This window comes from Thermobia domestica, chromosome 2, assembly GCF_964235325.1.
Source record: "Thermobia domestica chromosome 2, izTheDome1.hap1.1, whole genome shotgun sequence".
Lineage (NCBI taxonomy): Eukaryota > Metazoa > Arthropoda > Insecta > Zygentoma > Lepismatidae > Thermobia > Thermobia domestica.
In genome coordinates this window covers 375,920,326-375,944,441 of record NC_137455.1, presented here as the reverse complement: position 1 = coordinate 375,944,441, position 24,116 = coordinate 375,920,326, and the positions used below count along the sequence as shown (strand labels likewise).

Below are 24,116 nucleotides of genomic sequence, written 5' to 3'. Positions count from 1 at the left end.
TTCATTCAGGTAAGGATAATATACATTAAAATATTGGGAAAGTATTCAGATAAGCTATTCTGTTATTTAGTTTGGAGTTGAACATTTTTTCGAACGCGCAGGCTGTATGTGATGTGACTCAAATCATATCAGGTGCTATATCCGGCGCCAAACGACGTACGTTCACATATAATCAGGAGCCAATTATACAAGAACTCGTAGAATACGAAATTGTTCTATCTTGAGGTAAACGAAACTCAGATGTGGGATATTCACAAATCCACATCCAAGACCAAATTGTCGAATGCCGAATTTAGCTGATGTGTGATAAAGGCAGCACAAGAGTAAATGGCCATTGAGAGCAATATGGAGCATATATGCTACTAAATTAATAAATTGCTGCTCTCTGGGATCAGAGGCGCATCCTCGACGATCCACTAGGTCTGGACTTTCCCATACTTCTTAACTTGGCGTACATTTGCACACTTTCTTATTACAACTATAGTTAATTAGCAGAGAAATACTTGAAATAGTCTGAAGATTTCACCTTACTCATCATCTGTTAAAAACAATTTAATTTTATCATTTTTCGTGAGAAGGTGTCAATACTTAAAAATTACTTTTTTTTTTACTGTAAAATAATACCCACTTGATACTATATAAGCATAGTGTCTTGTATTATTGGGCTTCCCCCCAAACCTTGGATCCCTCCGAACAAAAAGTTCTGGGTGCACCCTTCTCCAGGATGCGAATTACTGACGGAATGAAGGAGAATACCCTCTCAGTTATATTTTCACTTCTCAAAAAAATTAATTGAAATATCCCTCGGTGAAAGAGTATAGTAAGTGTCACTTGCGGTGAAATTAAGTTATTAATTGGGATGGATTAAGGTCAAGCCACAGAACAATATGTAGGTAGTTTAATTTCGGAAATGTACCCACAAATGATAGGGCAATCTTGTTCGGTACGTGGCATTACATTGTATTGCATGGAGATATTTAACTTTCTTTTCCAATTTACTTGAAAATTAGAACATGTGTCATTGTCTTTTCCCGAGCCATTTATATCTATTTAATTTAGTTGTAGGACCGTAACATGTGGGGGGTAGGAGGCAACTGCAGCTCCCCGCCGTTCGAGGGCGGCCAACTTTAAAACAAAATATTCTTACTCCATATACGATACGAACATGAAATTATAAATGAAGCATCAGAGAGGTTCACTACATTACATAAACAAAACACCACACAAAATAAATAAAACAAAAAAGAGTCTTGGGCCCATTTCAGTAAAAAATAGGCCTATCTACTATTAGGGACCCTAGAAAAAATATTTATTCCTATGGCTGTGAAATTTGTCAATACTCTCCCCTTAATTAATTTGTCATGTATGAAACGGGCCTGGGGGTGTAATACACGGTCCCGCAGACCTTGCCGTGCAGGAGGGCCCACAGGCTCCGGGGGCCCATAAAGAGTGAGAGAAAGATGGAAAGAGATGGCCCAAAAATTAGATAAACAATTTTTTCTAGAGGGCCTAAATACGCGTATTAATGCTTGCCCCCCTCCCAGAAAAATCTAAGTTTAATCTAAGTGTTTAGTTGTTGGTAAGTTGACAGATTTAATAAATTTCCTGTTCATTACTGTTGTCAAGTAATCATATTTTTGTGTGTATGTTGGGGTAGGGAGCATATATGTTGTATCATTACCTCATTTTAAATTTTGTACATTCAGAGCCCTCATTATAGTCTACTTTCTACCTGAAATATCAATAACCTAATTCGTACACTGCTCACTGCTGATCTCTGTTATTAAATAATGACAATGAATATTTACGTACTGATACCATTTCTTGTTTTCTGTTGGGCCATTTTAATGCACAAGGAAATACATTATACTTTCGTATGCATCAAAAATTATGCTTCTTGTACTAAACAGATGAAGGCCGTGTCCAAAAGTACATAGTGCACACTTCGAGGATGCACACTCGAAGTCTACAAACGGAGTGCACACTCAATAGTGTACACTTCGTCAAATTAGCTTTTGATCCGCACTTGATTCCAACGCCTCATAGTGGTGGAACAGGGAATATTGATAACAGAAGAAGGTAGAATTTCGCGTACTCGAAAAAATAAACATGCTTTTTTTTGGGGCAGGGGGGGTGAATGATATTCCAGTTATATTAAATATAAATATATCGTACAGATTGACAATATGGGGTAACCATAAAATGACTTAAGAGTTTCTTTCATGTACGCCAGTAGGTTCAGCTTTGCCGTACCTGCAAACATTTGTCACTTCGGATCTTTCACGCATAGATTAACAAGAGCGGAGCACGCAAATGCAATATATATATATATATATATATATATCTGTGTGTGTGTTGTCTTATGTGCACAATAAACTTGTAACAGCATAGAAACCACTAAACTATTGGCGAAGTTCTATTTATTAATTCCCGGAAGAACAGTAGCACTGGTCGTTAGGGCGCTGACGACACTATTGCGAAGTAGCTTAGGCATTTTATTGCAAGCAGCGAAAGTAGGCAATTTGCGAGAGCGTTAGGACACCGAAAGTACTGAGGGAAGCGCTATTTACAATAATATGGCTCAAAACTACTTTGGGAGAGAGTTCATATTGGGTATAAATGCTTCTTGTACGGGATATGACACATAGTTGTCGTAGTTCTACTGTATTGCTCCAGTTACAGGTATGCTGATTGGACAGTGTCTTATGTAATCGCTCTCATTGTTCAACTATACAGAAGTAATTATTTGTTCATAATCGTTTCATAGTGTGCACAGTAATGAGATTATATGAATTAAGAGGAAGACTAGCTTTTACTTTGGCTATTTCATTCAATGAATCGTTCAAAGAACCGATTCGTAACGAAGACAGAAAACAACGTGCACTCCGGGGCTCTAACCCGACTTCACTCGCTAACGCTCGCTCGGCAATACTTTGTGAATTAAATATTAAACTTTGGTACAGAAAGGAACCAACCTAGCTACTAACCTATATGTATGGGCTAGCGGGCAAGTTTTCAAAAGCGTTACCGAAAGATCAAATCACTGAATCGAAGAACCGAAAAAATGAATCAAATTGTCAAAATAAAAACTTACCAAGAAGAATTTGTGAAATCTTTGATAAATGTACGGAAAGAAATGTTTTATATGTATTTCACTTTTGGGCAGTTGTCAAAAATGTAAAATGTACGATAATTAGCATATTAGTCTCTCACAAGTGCAAGGAAATATGGTAGCTTTGAAGGGAATTTGTTTAGAACCAAAACTAGAAAATTAGGCCTATCTACCTAAGAATTAACATTTGCAGCTTCAGCTGTAACTGTAGCTATAGAGAAAGGAATAATCTAGGTTATCATTATTCTATACTAGAGCTTAAAATTTTAATTCATACGGAATTGATATTTTTCATTTACGTGCAAATAGCTGTATTACCGATAGTCTAATTATCTCAATTAAGCTACATAAACCATGTAATATTTAAACACAAATCGTCGACAGTGTCACAAAGTGTCGTATCTCAAAAAAATCGAAAATTGAGATATTTTACTATGTAGTTGTATACACTGACTTCTACAATTTCCCAAAGCGACACATCTGTAATGTGCGTTGTTTTGACGGTGGTGATGACGTCACTGTGTCGTATCTTGAGATGAAGCATATAAACCATTTTCACAAACAGTCGTATGTTGAGTTACGACAGTTTGTGAGCAACATATCTTTCGCAACTGGACAGATACGCCTATATTCAAAGCAATTTGTTTATATATACAAAGTGGCCCAAAAGTAGGTATGCAGTCCCGTATTGATAAACTCATTGCTTTTTATATCAATTCTTATTGTTATCCATCAGATAGACAGTTTCTTTATCATTTGTTCCTAATGTATTTTTACCTATATCTTAAGCTCGGAACAGCCGAAGCAAATAAACTTATAAGCTAGAATGTTATACTTGATCAATGCGGGGCTGTATACATATATATTTACACGGCATGGGGTGTCCTCAGGTTGCGGATCGACATGACATGACATTTTTGAGTTTTACGTCCCACGGTTATGCCGGTTAAGCTAAAGGAGACAGTGATTATGAGAAATGAATGAAATGATGGAATGAAGAAAGTGGGAGGAAACGGGAGAACCCCGAGGAAACCCACGCACACGCTATTTGTCCACCACAAAGTTCACTTGGCGGGAGCAGGGTTGGAACCCGCGACCCCATGAACCAGAGGTGAACGCTCTACCACTGAGCCACCGCTTCCCCAGATTGCGGATCGAGGAGAAGGCCTTTAGATATAGAGGTTAGCTACAAAGACTGAATAAGCAGTCGCGGGCAGACAAGGAATGGCCCTCCAGCTTGGGGTTTGGGCGAGCCTAACAAACTTACCCTGTAATAGAAAAAAAGACACTTTTTCAGAAACAATCACAGAAGCCTCGGACCAAGACTGATAACTTGGCACGACATCAGCAAAAGAAAATGGATATGAGATTTGGAACATGGAATATTAGAATTCTTTATAGCGAGGCGCGTTAAAATCCGTAATGAATGAGTTGGAGAAATACAGGATGGACCTAGTAGAGTTCAGGTTGGTTGCTATGATGGGGTATGCGGTGCAAACACGTAAGAACAGAGAAATTTCTCTCCGATTCTTTGAATCTAGGCATGGACAAAATGAGGGAGATTCAGTCCACAGTGCTATAAGCACATCTATTAAGCACTGTGGCAGTAATTTTGTACCCTCGCAACTTGAACCGATTGTTAAACTGGCAAGGAAAAAACCCATATACCGTTCATTGTATTGACAGAAGCGATGTATGAGATTAGATCTCTGTCCCAATGTCTTTGTATTCTGTCAGTTAGACATGACGAAAATGGAGATCCAATCAATCGGACGGAAATGCGCGAAGTGAAAGTGAACAAAGACTATCCAAACTACATTCAGCTTAAGACAAGTCATTTTGAGGACACTTACATAACTATTTCCCTGAAAAGAACGCAAATTGAATCCACCAGATAGAAGTTCCTACTTTGCATACTTGTCAAAAATTATCGCTCCAGAGAAGTACGAGAACTTGTTTTGATTGATTGATTTTTAACGTCCCTTTCAGCAGCGAGGCTATATGAGACGCGGACCTACTGATTAACGTGGAATCCGAACCACATGAGCTTCCGCCGGGAAACGAACCCGGGTCTCCCACGCCTACGAGGACTCGTTATCATTGTGCCCGGGCTTAACTCCAATCATTCGAAACCCTGAACATGTTCAATTTTACAGAAACTTACCACATTAGCCATCCTTCTCAAGTGCAATATCAAAGCATGCAATTTGCAAATTACTTTGCAAGATTTTATATTCTGGCAACGACAACTTGATAGCATTATTTTATGTTATGGTTAGTATGCTCTTAATATTGTGTTTCTTGTGTGTTCTCAGGAATTTCGTTTTACCCTCAAGAATCTCAGGAAGCATTTGTTAAATTATTTTGTGTAATAAACACGAAGTTTTTCAATAAAAGTGCAATATGTTCCGATTGTTCATCTATTAATGCAGTTCTCAGTATAAAAAATATGCGTTGTATCTTTCATACAAGAGAGGATTACCATCGTCACAAACTGTCGTATCTTTTTTCCGCCAAATTTTCCACAAGCTTTTAGGGGCAAATTCCATAAAACTTTCTCCACTGATTTCTTATGTTTTAAGTTATAACTTGGTAAATTTTCTTTCCTTTCGGTAAAATAGATTTTGAGTTATGGCTGTTCAAAGTTGTGTGAAAACCTAAAAATCGCTCTCCTGAAAAGTTTAGAAAACTGAGATACGACAGTTTGTGACGCTGTCGACGAAATGGCTTTATATCATTATTAAAGAAACTATTTGGTTGCTTTCCTTTTGCATGCTGAGAACAACGTAAATAGGTTTGTTATTTGTGTAACATTTTTATATTTCACTTCTAATATCACTAAATTGTATATTTATCAAGTAAATCATAGATCAGCTCACAAATAAATTCACGTCAACAAAAATATTAATAATATGGCTTTTAAAATTGTAATAGGTTATTTTATTAGATATCGCCATGTTAAGCACACAAGTATACTAACATAGTGTACATCCTCGCACACTACGCACTATGCACTCGCAGTCTTGTGAACTTGGACCTTTTGACGTACACTAGGTGACGTCAGTTCCGGAAATAAGCATACTTCAAATGTGCACTTGTATCTTTTGGACACGGCCTAAGTTGAGAAGGAATGGTTTGATTTTAGGAAGGACATGATGTAAGAGATGCTATTGGCTTGTTAAGGGCAGTTACAAAAATATAGAAGTTTTACAGAAATGGATAAGAAAGTGTATATCCTGTTTATTTGTCTTAAAAAAAAAAAAAAAAAGATATCTAATGAAGTAGACTGGGAGATATTCATAGTAATTCTGAAGAATATTGGTTTAAAATAAGAGGACCTTGTATGTGAACCAACATGAATGTGTTAGAATAAGGTAAGAAATGACAGGGGGGAGTGGAACTGTAAGAGAAGTACAGGAAAATGTTGCTTCTCAGAAATTTAATTACCTAGAAGAGAGAGAAGAAGGTACTACAGACGTTACGCGATATTCGTTAGGAGATGAAAGAATTAGACGTATATCGTCGTCGGCAATTCAAAACCTGCTATGTGACATTTTCGGCCATTTCGAGATAATAGTACTATCTGGTGCAGCTTTTAGACTCTTTTAGACTCTCTAATTTATTATTACTTGAGAAGGTATCAAGTTACGTGCAGCATCAAATATTACTTATAACCACTTTTATAAAGCGAAAAATCTAACCAGGATACTGTTTTTCGTTTTTCCTGAAAAATTTATAAAAATGCACATAGCAGGTTTTGAATTGCCGACGACGATATGCTTTGCGGATAGCATGGCTCTTGTTCTGAAGTCTACACTTTAAAAAATAAAACACCTTTAGTACCGTCAAATGGGGTGAATAGAAACACATTTTGGCTATATGAGTATATAAGTTTGGTGACGTTAAAGATTTCGCGTATCAGATTATTCCAATAAACCGGTCTTAATATGCTAATGAAGTTAAGTAAACGTCATATTAATTTATCAACTCCACTTTTCTTCACCTTGATTTTTCTTAATGTTTCTATTCAACCCAGGATAGGGGTGAATAGAAACAATTACTTTATTTTCATTGTTGTTTCTTTTATACTATTGGAAAGGTAAAAAGAAACAGCGTATTTGTTGAAACGAACTATTTATTTGATATCTGCAAGATATTAGTTCAACAAGACCAATACTATCTAAGTTACAAACTTATAAAACAATACAATGTAGAAAGTAGGTACAAACGGCCATACAGCTTTGATGATATTTGAAAAAAAAAAAAAAAAGGAATTAACCACTGAAATCACTAGGGAAACTTATCATATACTTAAAACGTACTGACGAACTCCTAATAGGACCCGACAGTTTCGTCACAATATCCTCATGTAGTAAGAACGATTCTTCAGAAGTTTCTGAAAATTTCATTGTTTTTGGTGCTCTTATAAAACACTCCCATATATCCAAAAGGTTCACATTTTCGCACTTGGGTAGTGAATAGCCTCACCGAGTATTTTAGCTTCCCATAAACCTTTACCGCAGCAAAATCACCAGCTTCAGAAAACCATCATCTAGTTCGTGATCGTCTGGAATGTTGTCTTCTGGAGTGTTGTCTTTCTCCTTTTCTAACAATGCACGGGTTAAACTTAAATCTTTGTCACTGTCGTGAAGAGAATAATAGTCGGAGCTCTCTGATGACGAGTGTTCTACATGCATCAACTTTCTTGTTCGTGAGTGATCCGTTCCGTTGCTGTCGAAGTAAGAGAGCCCAGGTTGAGTTTCGTTGTGATTTGATTAAAGTGTATCATTTTCAGAAAACAAACCAAAATTCTTACCAGAAACAACATCTATTTGTACTCTTTTCATTTTCTCGCATGCTCTTGAGGAGACCCATAAGGGAACGGTCTATAGTCTGAGATGTTTCTTGCTGTTCTGTTTCTTCTCGTTCAGTGTCTCTTTTTGGCAGCATCCTCAGTACTTCGTCTTGAGAAAGGGGAAAAATTCCACACTTTTCAAATCCAGCCCTTATATTTACCTCTTTCAGTTTGTCACACTTTTTTTTTTTTTTTGAAGAAGAAGAAGACTTGGAAATTTCTTAGAGATGGTTGATTATAACGAAATACTTTGGATAGATTATTAATTACCTGTACCTTGGGCAGAAAGTGCTCATACATAAGCAATATACTTAATAGAATGTTAATTTAATAATAACAAAAGAAGAATGTTTTTAGTATCTGTAAGAGATATAGATAGTGTTATGTAATGAGTTGCTACGAAGTTGTTTATGGATATCTAATCATCTTGTATGTGTGCATGACAATTTGAATGAAAATACATAAAAGTGTATCAACTAATAAACCATTTGATACCGTTCGTCGACTTTATAATTTTGATAGAAAAGGTGAGAATAATAGTATATATAATTATTAAAGATATTTTTACATGCAAACTATTACTATCACTCGAGATTCCTATATCATCGATCGAACCAGGTTGACGACTACCCTTGGTAAGTCGTTATAAAAATTTTGGTTTACCTCACCCGGGAATTGCTGTAAATTCATATCCCGAAGCAAAGTAAGGGTGAATTTACTTGTGTAATAAAGTTAATGAATACAAATTTCACCAGACTAAGAAGTGGTAGAATAATTATAAGAAAAATGAACGGTGAGGCAATTGAGAAAGAATCCAATAATAGTGACGACGGTGAACATAGTGTAGCACCAGGAATGACATCAGAAGACCGAATCTTGCTAGCCTTACAGCGACAATTGATTCAGATGTCTACCGAATTAAAGCAGACGATAGAGCAGAACTCCGAAGAATCCAACAAGCAATACGAGGAATTAAGCAGACGAATGGAACAGAAGTCAGATGAAACGAAACAATTAATTATCCAGACGATGAACGATATCACCTCGCAGTTCGAGGAAAAGTTAAAAGGAATATCTGAGGAATGCCAGGATAATCACAACCATCTGAGCCAAGAAATCAGTGATGTAAAAAAGGATTTAGAAGTAATAGAATCTTCTGTTCAACAGCAAAAGATTCAGGTCATCAATAATTCTAACAACATACGTGCAAATACGCAATTGATAGCTACTCTACAGGAAGAAATTAGAACGCTACAGGTTAAGGACAACACATACCACAATAATATGGGTAGTGATCGCTTGGATTTTCCCCAATCACCAGAGATGGTTTCGCCTTCACCTGTGTCTGATGAGGATATTATTTTGGAAGAAATTCATCCGAAGAGGACAGATGGGCGGAAAAGGGATGGTACAACGACACATCACGTCATGGATAGGAATTGTCAGCCAATAAGTACACGGAATGACAAAAGGAAGGTAAAGTTAAGTGTTAAGATGAGTGAAATACGGGCTATGAGTAAATTCAGTGGTAAATGTAATGAGAACGCTACTTCTTTCCTGGAAAAATTTCAGGACGAATGCAATATAATGTGTATAGATAGATCACAATATATGAAATTAATCCCTCATGTATTACTCCCACCATGTTCTTTATGGTTTAAAGCCGTACGTGATCACATCAATACTTATGAGGAATTCAAAGCAGCACTAATCGCCAATTATGAAAATGACTTTTTGCTTGCAAATCGAGATGCCACCATTAGAAATCAACATTTCAATCCTCGTTTGCACAAATCTGTTGTCGAATTTGTTGTAAATACATACAACGAATTAAAAGTCGTTAATCCCTTGCAATCGGAATCTAGAATAATAGCATCGATTCGAAATTTGCTCCCATTTAAGTTACAACAGATCTTGTTTTCTACACAGTGTATGAGTTTCAACCATTTATTAATGCTTGTTCAATGCTATGAAACTCAATACCATGCTATGAGTCAACAAGCAGGAGTAGGTAAAAATAAGAATAATTCAGATCATTTTGTACCTGTTCGGAATCTAAATATCCGAAGTGTGAATGATACGGAACACAACCTAAGCCGAGTAAATTCTAGCAATCAAAACGAGCAAAATAGGCAAAGTTATGTAGGGAATCAGCCTAACCTAATTAATCGTGGTAATCCTGATGTCAGATCACCCAACAGAAGTAGACATAAAAACAATCGGAATATAGGGCGAAATTACAGGAATACAACAAGCTACATGGATAGACGTAATTGGAGGTCAAGAGATGGCACTTCGTACCAAAATCAGAATCATGATGAAATACATGTACCGCATATTGGGGAACCTAATCATGATTGTGCAGTACAATGTACTTTATTAGAATCATATGCAAGTATGAATGTAAGCTGATTACCGTTAATGAAATTAGGTTAAACCCATATCAGTTATAGATTCTTGTGAACTTTTATTTTTAAGTTTATGTGTTAATATCGATAATGAAAACAATTCTTATAACTTCGCTATACAGGCAATATGAGGAATTATAATTCGATTCATAATTGATTAAAAACAAAGATTATTTATATTAGATTGACTTGTGTTGAAAACCTAACTGTCAAAGATTATGTTAAGTATAAAATTCATTCTATTAAGTTAATTATTCAACGACTGTCTTGAATGAGATTCTTCTATATTTTGATGCCTTATTGATCCAATGTTTATTTTAAAATATCACCCAATATAATTATTATATAAAGCGCCCTGGATAATGGTAACTCATGTTCTAACTGTAATTGCTTCTTACGATTTTGACTTCGCACCCTTCAAGTATTAAATAAATAGGCGACGACGTTTTAATAATGAAATAAATATAATTAATGTAATAAAAGATAAGTATTAATGAAGTGAAAGATTTGTTATAAATATATCTATATCTATGATATGTAATGAAGGTACATACGAGGGGCGATCAAAATGTGATGAACATATGTAAAATAAGACCATTATTGTAAACGGACCAGTGGTTCTTGAAGATAAAAGCCAAGCTTGCTTATGACTTTTATATTCAGTCCAATTGTCGGGCGACATTTTATATAACGAAATACTTTGGATAGATTATTAATTACCTGTACCTTGGGCAGAAAGTGCTCATACATAAGCAATATACTTAATAGAATGTTAATTTAATAATAACAAAAGAAGAATGTTTTTAGTATCTGTAAGAGATATAGATAGTGTTATGTAATGAGTTGCTACGAAGTTGTTTATGGATATCTAATCATCTTGTATGTGTGCATGACAATTTGAATGAAAATACATAAAAGTGTATCAACTAATAAACCATTTGATACCGTTCGTCGACTTTATAATTTTGATAGAAAAGGTGAGAATAATAGTATATATAATTATTAAAGATATTTTTACATGCAAACTATTACTATCACTCGAGATTCCTATATCATCGATCGAACCAGGTTGACGACTACCCTTGGTAAGTCGTTATATGATTCATTCCTATCAGGTCCTTTTTTCCGCTCCTCAAGAATTTTCCACTCCTGAAGAAGTGTTTCTATTCACATGATTAATTAAAAATCATAACAATAACCCAGTAAAGTTAAATTTTGATTACAAATAATTTACAAAAGGAAAACTTTTACTATGAACCTCATTAAATGAAACAACAAACTACAAAATAGGCATATGTTCAAATGCAACAAATATGAAAATGTCATACTTACCAACAGAGTTTGAGGAGCGCCAAATTACCGTGTAGGATTTCAGTAACATATTAACGCTGCTGCCGTCTATCTCAGTGTTCCCAACTCACTAAAACATTTTGTCTCTGCTGTGAACACTTTAGCCATATAAGACTATGTTAAGAAATTTCAGTTTTGATTAATTTATCGTTGAGAGAAATCCAAAACTAATCTGGGAGTTTTTGTTTCTATTCACCCCATTTGACGGTACAGATGTTGAGGGTAAAATTGATAAAATAGTATTTATAAAGTGTGCTTCTCGTGTCCCAAAGCCTTAATTCTTTAAAAACAGTATCTAGTATGACATACTGAAAACACTTCTTCTCGGCAAACAGTTCGAAAACAAAGTGATGGTATACATTTTACACATTTTGTACATACATCTGGAACATACTTGGACAACAGAGTGTCTAAAGGGGGTGAATATATGTCATCTGGAGGTGTTCAAAGAGTATTGGTAATGTGTAATGTGTACCAACTGTATTTTTTGAAATGTAGTAAAATTACGACGAGGATATGACATCTAATCTGTCATCCCATCTCCGTTATATTGCAACACGAAGAGTATGATTAATATTTAGCTATTATTACTCTAATAATATTATGTTAAAATGTCGTAATAGCTATTTATTGTAGTGAGCGTAGAAAGGTTTGTCAGTGGCATCTGTTGTGAAATTTCGAGAGTTCTATGTGTAAAACAAACTTTATAAAAGAAAGCTAAGTATACACCGAAGTTTATAATTCGGTGTGATATCTCAGACCCCAGGTAACTCACATTGCGAAACGACACAGTAGTCGCGAGGCCACTCTCCACGCTATCTCAGTATTATCATTTCCATAGCAAAAAACGCCAAAATCGAAAAGTGATTAATTTCTTCTACTTCCGGTTTGAATAGAAGATATTCTTAGAATGCTAATTAATATCAAATGACTGCTAATGGCTTTTATAGATTTGCTCTTTTTCAAGATCAATATTGAAACCGCATGAACACTGTAATTAAAAATAAACAGCATTTAAACATTTTTAGTACAGATGTTCAGGTAGAAATATATCAAGGGTGTGCTTATAAAGTGTGCTTCGCGTGTCCAAAAGCGTTCATTCTCCGAAAACAATATCTAGTATGACATATTTAAAACACTTCTTCTCGGCAGTCATTTTGAAAACAAAAGTATGATATTTTACACATTTTGTACATACATCTGGCACGTACTTGGACAACACAGATCTAAAAGGTGTGAATATGTGTCATCTGGAGATGTTCAAAGAGTGTCGGTAATGTGTACAGTATCATACTGTGTCTAAAAGTAGTTTCTGTACTTTTTGCACTGTAGTACGTTATTATCACTTCTGGTTTTAGTGTAGTCAAGTATGGAGATGAAATCTAAAGTGGGTATATAAGAGAAATATCTACAAAATAGTGAAAATTCAGTTTTGTAGTTGTTCTCTTTTTTTCTATCATTGTTTAACATGTCCTGAATTGTTTTATCAGTAAACAATAATAACTAAAATGCGTTCTAACAGTGGTTAATAGGAGTTGTTGTAAAAGTATTCAAAACGTACCTGAACTTGAGATGTGTCCATTGAGTTCATGGGCAGAAACTACCTGTAGATGTATAAATGGTAAAGTGATATGCGTTCGAACACTTTTTAAGAATCATTTCTATACCCGTACACTCATTGTGAACATCAGAAGTAAAGTACATTTTGAACAGTGTTAATGTAGTTTATATACCCTATTAACCGTTGTTAGGTGGCATTGTAGAGGCTAGGTAATGTATAAAACAGTGGTGTCCAATTATAATAAGCCTGAGGGCCATAACCATCTTTACTAGTAAGGTGGAGGGCCGCAGCTAATAATAATAATAATAATAATAATAATAATAATAATAATAATAATAATAATAATAATAATAATAATAATAATAATAATAATAATAATAATAATAATAATAATAATAATAATAATAATAATAATATATTATTATTATTATTATTATTATTATTATTATTATTATTATTATTATTATTATTATTGTTACAAAAGAAAAATATAAAAATGTATTTGAAATATTACATTTATATTACATCAAATGAGGGTGATTAGCAATATCTACAAGGGCTGCAATATGTACACTTACGTCCAAAATGATTGTCGCATATCTATAATTGTTTTCTTGTAAGAATATAATTTGATAATGTTTTTGCAGGGTACCGTTAATACTGATACTATGTGTATAATCGGGAAATGTATATTTGTGGTAAATTTCGTAGGAAAAGAATTATAAATACGACAATTAGAGTGAGTAAAACAAAATGTTGCTAAATGGACAAGAAAGTTTTATTTTCGTTTTATTGTTCTTATTTACTGCTCTTTTGACTTGAAATTTGCCACATGCATGTCTTTGTCTATTATACACATACTAACATTATAAGGAATACCGTGCGAATTCGTTATCAAATTATATTCCTGCAACAACATATTTTTAGACATGCGACAATAATTTTGGACATGAGTGTACAACCATTTCTGTTGTTGCGAGCCGCAGAAGATATAAAAGAGGAGAATCTCCAAGGTAGCTTCTGAAGCGATTCATCGTAATTTTCATGGTGAAAAATGCTCTTTCACACAAATGAGTACTATCAAATATTGATAGTATTTTCCGATAAAACTCACAAAAGTTACGAAAACGTTCGTTCGAAAGTAGCCTCAAAAATCTACTTCTTTCTCTGTCCTTGTCTGAAAGATAGGATCAGCTTGAAAGTCATAAAGTTCGAGCTGCTAGTTTGGGTGGAAATAGATTTGTAAATAATACAATGTCCTTTTTTAGTTTGTCAAAATCTGAGAATCTTGTAGTAAATTATTTCATAATACTCTCGATGTTTCTACAGAAAAATCAAATTCTTCCATTTCAAAATCTAATGTCAGACGACTGAAACTTGGAAAGTGTGCTAAATTTTTATCTTCTAGGCAAAGTTCGGTGAAGAAAAGGTCTGCTTTACAAAGCAAGATCATATGTATTGGTTTGGTTTAGTTTATTGAAGTAATCTGCCTCTCCACAACGATGTCTTGCCTGTAATTACTTTACCCCCGCTCCTTTTTGTTGTACAGAAGCGCTAAATGGATGCCTTATTTCGAAAGAGAGTAGAAACATTAAAAGAATAAATAAATATAAATGAAAATATTATCAGTAATAAAAATCGTAAATCGTGAGAACTTTGTGGGCCGCAGAAAATGGTTTGGCGGGCCGCCATTTGGACAGCTCTGGTATAAAATGTCTTGTCACTCTTTAAAAGTTGTTTCTCTGCCCATAATGTACATACAAATTGGACGCATTAGAAGTTCAAGTAATTTTGAACACTTTTAAGACAGTTCCTATTAAACAGTGTAGGATGCATTCTAGACAATTTATAAACTGAAAACATTAGCACTTTTTACATGTTAAACAATGACTAAAAATATCAAAAGCATGTTAAAATATTCATTTATTTATTTTTTTAAGTGAACCATTTATCTACAATACTGTGTTCATTTGATATTATTACTGAAACTGTTGGATATATTAGCTTAATTTTATATTCCAGATCCAAGGTATCACCATTACCAGGATTGGATAGTATTGGGAGTTTCTGTACAGTACCAGTGGCATTTATTACTTTTTATACTGAGTTGCAATGTGTTTTAATAATAATCATAACCAGCATTTTCGACTGCTATCTACCATTCCGAACATCCATGTTACTTATTAAGGAAATGAACCGCTCAAGTTTACTGTAAGTATGTAAATTCACTCACAATTCATTGTCTAGTCTAATTGTGTGGATAAATTCATTCAGATAAGAGGAACTGAAACAGTAGATATTGTAGGATAACACATGCTCAAAATATCATGAAAGTATTCAGAAAAATTGCTAGTTTATTTAGCTTGGAGTTCAACGTTCTTTCGAGCGCAAAGGCTGTATATGATGTGACTTGGATCACATGCTAAAATTCTAACATACGAATTCCTATTGGATATCAAGTACGATACCCGGCGCCAAACGAAGTATGTTAGCACATAGGGAGGAGTCAATATACAAGAACTCATAGAATAAGAAATCGTTCTGTCTTGAGGTAAACGAAAAGTGGATGTGGAATAGGCCTACACATAATTCCACATCCAGGACCAAATTATCGAATGTCGTTTTCAGCTTTAGTGTGAAGATACTACAAGAATAAATGTTCATTGAAAGCAATATGAAGTATTTTAGCTGTTGAATGAACGGTAAATTACTGCTCTCCAGAATCAGGGGCGCATCTACAGGGGTCCAGTAGCTCCGAGGCCCCCCCAAACTTGGTAACTTCATGTACATTTGTATACTTTCTTAATACAAATAACTTGTTTAGCAAAATAACACTAATATAGTTTAGAGGGTCGCGGTGGCGTTCACATCTGGTGCATAGGGTCATTGGTCGATCCCAGCTCGCGCCAAGTGAGTTTTGTGGTGGACAAATACCGTGTGCGTGGGTTCTCTCAGTGTTTTCCCATTTCTTCCCACTTTTTCATTACACCATTTCCTTTATTTCTCATCATCATCGTCTCCTTTAGCCTAGCAGGAATAATTGTCGGATGTAAAACTTAAAGATTTTGATATAGTCTAAAGATTTGTCTTTATCATTTCTTTTCTGATAGAAAACAACCTAATTTTATCATTTTTCGTAACTTACTTAAAAATTACCTTTAGTACCTAAAAATTATCTTTTTGGGGGGGGGGGGAGGGAGGCTGTAGAATAACAACCGCTCGATACTACATAAACATAGTGTCTTGCATTATTGGACTTCCCGCAAGCCTTTGATCCCTCCCAATAAAAAATTCTTGCGTGCCTCTTCAGGATGCGAATTACCGAGGAAGTGTTGGGGATTTTCCCCTCAATCACATTTTCTCTCCTAAAGAAACTGACATAAATATCCCCGGGGAAAGACAATGGTAAGCATCATTTGCGGTGAAATAAAGTTATTACTTGGATGGATTAATATCGAGCCACAGAACAGTATGTAGGTAGTTTAATTTCGGAAATGTACCAATAGATGCTAGTGAAAACTTGTTCGGTACATGGGATTACATTGCATTGCATGGTGATATTGAACTTTATTTTGTAGTTTTCTCGAAAGCTAGAAAATATAACGTATCATTGTTTGCACTGAGCCATTTAAATATAGCTAATTTAGTTGTTGCTAGGTTGACATATTTAATAAATTTCCTGTTCATTCCTGTTGTTAGCAGCCCCGTATTTAGGTAAGTGCTGTTCTGTACTCGAGCCAGGCCGATAGCCAGCCCAAAAATATAGGGGGGGAGGCCGAAGTTAGGGGGCCGATCTATCTATATTATAGTTCATCATCATATTATAGTTCATTTGCAAGCCTACCGTGAAAATTTTAGGGAGGCCAGCGAAAATTTAGGGGGAACCCGGCCCCCTAGACCCCCCTGGATACGGGCCTGACTCGAGCACAGGTCGGCAGAATTTAGGGGACAGCAATTTTTTTATTATTATTATTATTAAGAATCACAATAAAGTAATGTTTAAAGCTAGCAACCCGCAGAGTCCCGCAGAAGCGCGTGAAAATATGTGTTTAATTCGCTCTAACTGCAGTACTTACTAATTAGCTAGCTTATCTAATTATTTTTAAAATGTTATCCTCTCCCATCCCCACCCCATGAGGTGAGGATGAACTTGAACATCATAAAAACTGATACCGTTAAATTCAGCGACCCTATGTCACTATGAAATCAACACTAATATCTGTCGTTTTTGATTAAACTAACTAAACTAACTAACTAACTCTATGGCCTATGGAACCCGGAGGTTCAATGCCGCGTTCACAAAAGCTCTCCACTGACTTCTATCCTTTGCTAACTACATCCAGATTCTACTTTGTATTCCAATCTCTGCGAGATCCATCTTAATATTGTCCTCCCATCTGCGCCTAGGTCTTCCTAATGGACGTTTTCCGATTGGTCTTCCAGTCAAGACTTTGAAAGCGTTTCTACTTTCTTCCATTCTAGCTACATGACCCGCCCACCTAAGCCTCCTAGACTTGACGATCCTAACAATGTTGGGTAAACCATATAAATTATGTAGTTCCTGGTTATAAAGTTTCCGCCATTCCCCATTTCCGTTCCTCTTGGATCCGAATATTCGTCTCAGGATCTTGTTCTCAAATACTTTCAGTCTATGTTCTTCTCTCAGAGTAAGTGACCATGTTTCGCAACCATACAGAACAACAGGCATGATTATCGTTTTTGATTACTTTTAAAATCTTCCCCCTTTTCTATGGAGTGGAGTGCGACCTTAAAGTTGAATTGGATTAAAACTGTTACTATTCATCTCAGCTACCCCAAAAACTATGGATTCAATTCTAATATTGGTCGTTTGCGGGAGGGGGAGGGAATTATTTAGTGGACAGTGGCGCACAATGTATAAATACGGGTCTGGTTGTTAGGTAATGATATATATGTGTATGTTGGGGGAGGGGAGCGTATGTTGTATCATTATCTTCATTTTAGATTTTGTTCTTTCAGATCTTTGAGTCCTGTTGTTTGTTATTAAGTAATGATAATGAGTACTTAGTACTGATACCACTGATTTTTTTTATTGGGTCATTTTAATGCACAAGGAAATACATTATACTTTCGTATGCATCAGAAATTATGATTCGAATACTGATCAGATGTAGTTTAGGAGGAATAACTTGGGTATGTAAGGAGTGCTATTGGGTTCTTAAGGGTGGTTACAAAAGTATAGAAGTTTTACAGGAATTGGTAAGAAAGTGGTTATTTGTATAAAAAAGATTTTTAATGGTGTAGACTGGGAGTTGTTCATTGTAATTCTGCAGAATGTTGGTTTGAAATAGAAGCAGTGTTTCTTTCAGAAACAATGTTCCGGGGGGGCACACTCAGTATTTCGGGGGGCACTGCTGGTACTATTATATTTATTATTCTATTATACACGTATTATTTTGGGCTCCTCCGGGGGGGGGGCAGTGTCCCTCCAAAAACATGTCTGAAAGAAACACTGAATAGAAGGACCAAAGCCATAATTTTTTATTAAGAGACCGTCTTCTTCAGTTCTTCAGCATACACGATATAACCATGGATTTTTTTTTTTTTTTTTGCACTATCTCAGCGTTTCTAATTCTTAGTTTTCATGCAAAGTTTATTATTCTTGTTAATAATATTAACATTATGCCACAGATTCGAGCTAGTATCGACAATATCGGTATGAGATTATAATGTATTACATTAATAAGTGTTTCAATTACAATTAATCATGTGCTGATAAGTTCAATTTCTTAAAATGTTAGTAACATTACGTGTTCGTTCAAGCAACTAATAACAAATAGGTAAACGAGATGTTCTGTGTATAATAAGAGCTTGAATGAGCGGAATTTTCGTTGTTTTACTATACTACAATTATTTATTTCTTTATTTTAGGAAAATGTGATATTTGACATGTCTTCTTTTGAATGTTCGACTTACCTCAACCAAACTTTGCATGGCCAGCAGAATCATCGGCGACCGGATCTAGAAAATAAGAAAAACTCAAGTAATACATGACATGGAGGAACAATTGTTCAGAGAAATAATTCTCCCATATTACTTCCAAGGAAGTAATATACGCCTACACTTATGCAGCTATTAGTACAAGTAAGTTGTTAGTGTTGTATAACTTAGAATAAGTTTTAAAGGTCCCTGTTTGCTAAGAATATCTGACAACTTCAGCACATTGATATATGCATAGTTCTTAGTCTTTCAAGAATTAGCCACATGGAGAAAAATCAGTAAATACGGGGAAACTTTGAGAAAAACTTTACACTTAATCCTTCAACTTATAATTTTCAAAGTCTAGTAGTTGTTAGAATTGTTTATTAAAATAAACAATTGTATTAAAACTTTACAACGCTGGTGTGGTTATTGTAGCATACGTAGAGATCCCATATCGTAGTAGTGTATGCATTATCGTAACCTTATGAAAAAGTAGTAAAAGTGGTATTATGAAAAAGTGGTTGCCTTAAAAGTGGCAACCAACAATGTACCAAGTTACCACTCCCCTCATATTAGATAAGGATTCAAGAGGAATTTTCATGCATGCAGAAATTAACATGGAGGATTTAAGTATATATCGCGATAAGAACTGTGCAGAAGACATTAACCAACTTGTGCGAGGTGGCTACTAAAAAGTACAAATAGTATCTAGCAGAGTCAAATCAAGGCAGGAGCGCAGTAGGAAGGCCCGAGCGTAAGCGAGGAGGTACGTTATTGCGAGCAGGCGCTTCAGCGACGGTGGGTATGTGCGTGTACGATTTATTTCCTATATTAATTTCTCTATGCATGAAGATTCATTAGTATCCCTGTATTAGGTGTATTCTTGGTTCTTTATTTAGTGGGAAGGAGGTTACTGGGTACATTTTTACCACTTTTACCAATATATAGTATGGTGCCGATAGGGATCTTCACGTAAATTAGAATAGCCACACTAGCGTTGTAAACTATTATCACAATTGTTTTAAGTATTGTACTTACGAATTAGGAGTTATTACATTTCTGAGCTTTCGACATTTACGGCCATTTTACCCGTTATATACGAGGGGAGATGTTCCTCTGCGATCACACTGGCCGACGAGTTGGGGAGGACGAAAGGAATGAGGAAGCAGGGTAGTGCCATTACCTTAGGTACCATTTCCGGTTATGCCTGCTTTTAATGTGGAAAACCCAGAAAAAGCTCTTTCAGCTTTTATACTTTTTCTACCGACTACCCCCACCATATTGTATTTATCATTGTTCATTGTTTTTACTAGCGTTAATGTTGATAGTTCTAAATTGTTGATAGCCGAACAACCCTAAATTATGCAATATTAGGACTGTTGAATATGTATCATTAAGTTATCACAATTCTCTCAAGTTTTATTCCTTATTTCGTTGTGTTCCAAATCAGCCTCCTAGTGTTCATTTTCATCCCGTAGATGGAGTGACGTGGAACATTCTGCACGCTTGTGTAACAGACAATAACGTCCATACAATGTTGGTATAATTTTAACTTGATCTTCTTGAATAGCGGTTAGAGTAATATCAAGGAACAGGCCCGCAACCAGAAGGGAGCGTTTAGGGGCGATTTGGCCCCCTAAACTTTTCGTGGTCCCTCGAGTCCTTAATAAAAAAAATGCTATTATTAATATACAAAAATCACAATTTAGATGTTTGTAGGAGAATTTTTAATGACTTGCCCCCCGCCAACATAGTCATGCCCCCCCCCAGATCTCTGTGGCTGGTTTCGGGCCTGTCAAGGAAATAGATTTCAATTTCTTAATACATAAAGTATACAATAACAAAATCTTACCTAAAGTCACTCTACCCTACTCTAGAATACCAAACACCTTAAGGGTTGGAATTCTGCATCACCCTGTATATTTTTTTACACACAACTACCAAATATACTACCTAAGTGTTGCACACATGATAAAGGGGAAAGAAAATCTATACATTACAACAAAAAATTTTTAAAAATGAAGTTAGTACCTGTTGTTATACATGAAGCAATTTAACCCTTGCAGGATTGATGAGACCACGTGACACTCATCCTAAGTAGAAAAAGTATGTCTTCAAACACTATTTTCTTCAATTTTCTTCAAAACTGTACTATTTGGTATAAATATGTTGTTAAGCAACATCTCAACAATACAACATATGTCATTTTTCATATATATTATATTGTTGTGCATTGCTCCTAACTACTATATACTAAAGGCTATATCTCCGAAACTTGTGAACATATTTTAACGAAGTAGAGCTCAAATTGAAGAGCATTGCCCCCTTTATGCTATGAGTGCAAGCAGAGTCCCCTACCGTAGAAGGAGAGTTACCTTGTATATATCATATTTTGTACTGTTTAACTCTTTTTACAGAATATAACAGATTTTATCCCATAATATGTCTCATTGCCTCATAACAATATGGCTGACCAATGACAAACGAGGAGTAAGAGGATGTACCATTCAGAACTACGTACACCGCACTCGCTAATTGGTGCTTTTTCTTTATTTCTTGATGAACAAGCAATAATTTTACACTATTAAAGAACTGCAACCGGAACATAATTAGGCAGAATTCATTGAGAATCTGAAGAGACAGTGTAAGGCAATATAATGAATTCACTAATGATAATGCACGGAGAAAAAATGCATAATCTAGTTGGCATGCAAATGCTGTTTTTACCAGGTTACGCACGTCACCACATTAAGTAATGTTGTTTCATCCGTAGTACGATCTACACCACCGTCCAGCGAAAATTTTGTATTGTGGAACCACCATTTCAAATCTAGAATTAACACCATACCCATTCCGACTGTGGTAACTTACGTACATAATGTTGTTACCACCTTCCTACGACTGTCCCCTCTTGGTTCTTTCAAAATCTGTGACTCCCTACCTTATGAGAGTAATAGTTTTTAACACGAAATCAATCATGTGAATAAAATTATCCAATCACAGCGAGTCTAGTTCGACGCCGAACTCCAGACTTGGCATGGTGTTCCCACCTGCTGTACTTTTATACATGAAATTACATTACTTAAGGAGCGCACCCCCGTAAATACAATATATCCACACGGAAATCATAGTTCTTTTTTTCTCAGTGTGGTTTCGAATATCGTTCCTTATCCAGTGGGGAAAGAAAACTAAAATATAGCGCAAAGCAAATAATGTACGTAAAGGAGAATAGGGTGGAAAGAAAAATTCAAGTATTTATTATTATTGTTGTTATTTTTAATAATGCGGAACGGTTACCTTTTAGCGTGAAAAAGAAAAAGAAACTTTGAGGACCATACAGCTATCATAAAGTACATTGCAACGAGAACGTTTATATATATTTAGTTATGGGCAACAAGGACGATAGGCCGGTACCTTATGATAACAAACCTTGTGGCCAGACTTGTTTAAACTTGTTTTATCTATGCTGTTAAAGGTATAATAAGTGAGGAAGCCATAAATGATTGAAGTGTATTTTGAATTTCTGTGAAATGAATGATAAGTTTTAAGGAAATACAAGTTAAAAAGAAAAAGAAAAATAGTTTAATTTATTGAAATAACTATCGTGATAAGTTTTGGTGATTATTAAAGTAATTTTAATCGAACTGGGACCGCAATATTTATTATATGTGTGTTACAACATACATTTGGCACCTTTCGTTTTATTCCTTGTTTTTTATTTATTTATTTTTTTATTCTTTTAGTTGCATTTAAAAATCTTCATTGTTCGTCTTATGGTTTTTATTGTAGGCTATATATTTGTTTTATTGAAGAAGCAAACTCTTTTTTAAGGGCGAGGAGACGAGGAACAAATAACGGACTAATAATCTAATATTATCTTACTATAAAGTAATTTTTCGTTTTAAAAGATTTTTTTTTTTTTTTTTTTGCACATTTTTGGGTTATGATTTAATATTTTTTAAAAGAACAATCTAATGATAAATTAAAAGCGCCATCTGCTTTCCCTCTAGAAGTCTGTTTCAACAATGAAAATACGTAACAAACATTAGACCTATAGTGCAAATGAGAGTAAAAACACTGAAATAAAACTAACAAACAAAAAAATGTCAAATGCATAAAAATTTTTCGTAGTTGTAGCACCTCAAAGCATGCTCCGATTACCCTTAAATTTTAGTTTTGTCTTTCTCATACCCAAAGGCGATTTTTCCTCACTATTAGAAATCGTTGAAGAAAAGAAACGAGTCTTGTTTCCATTCCATCCTAATGCACAAACTTCCTGTGTTACGATGCATTTTAGACATTTTTATATTAATTCATGCACTACTTTAGGAGATTTTTGTACGTGTTAATTTAATGACCAAAAATTGTTTCTAAAAGGGATCCAAACACTGATTTGTTTTTTTCCAGTGAACTCTTAATCTATGCGTTCTGTGTTCGTATGACCAGTCAACAGATATTATTGAAATTATTACAAATATTAATATAGCTTACATTTATATTGCAGATTGGAGGTATCACAATGGTCGGTATAGGAATCATAAGTGAGTTCTTGTATGCATTCATTGTATCCAAGCTTCTAATGGAAACCTGTATTAAACATTATAACCGGCTTTTCGACTGCTTCCAAATTTAATAACACCTCTGCCAATTAAGGAACTCCTCCTTCGTTTTGGTGGTAAGTATCTTGAACGATTCGTTGCCTGGTCTAATTAATTACATAATTTATTCAGTAAGAGGTAATGAATTAGTACATATTGTAGGATAACATTATTATTATTATTATTATTATTATTATTATTATTATTATTATTATTATTATTATTATTATTATTATTATTATTATTATTAAGTATTCTGCCTTTTAGCAGA

The 24,116-nt window shown here is 34.9% G+C and overlaps 1 long non-coding RNA gene across 1 annotated transcript in view; it reads right to left on the bottom strand.

Moving 5' to 3' along the window:
- The window catches only part of LOC145678855 (uncharacterized), a 233,302-nt gene that overhangs the window by 100,979 nt on the left and 108,207 nt on the right, over positions 1-24,116 (bottom strand). Inside the window, exon 3 of the long non-coding RNA XR_014130439.1 lies at positions 19,242-19,286. This is a non-coding gene — a long non-coding RNA (uncharacterized LOC145678855). The remainder of the gene's footprint in view (positions 1-19,241; positions 19,287-24,116) is intronic.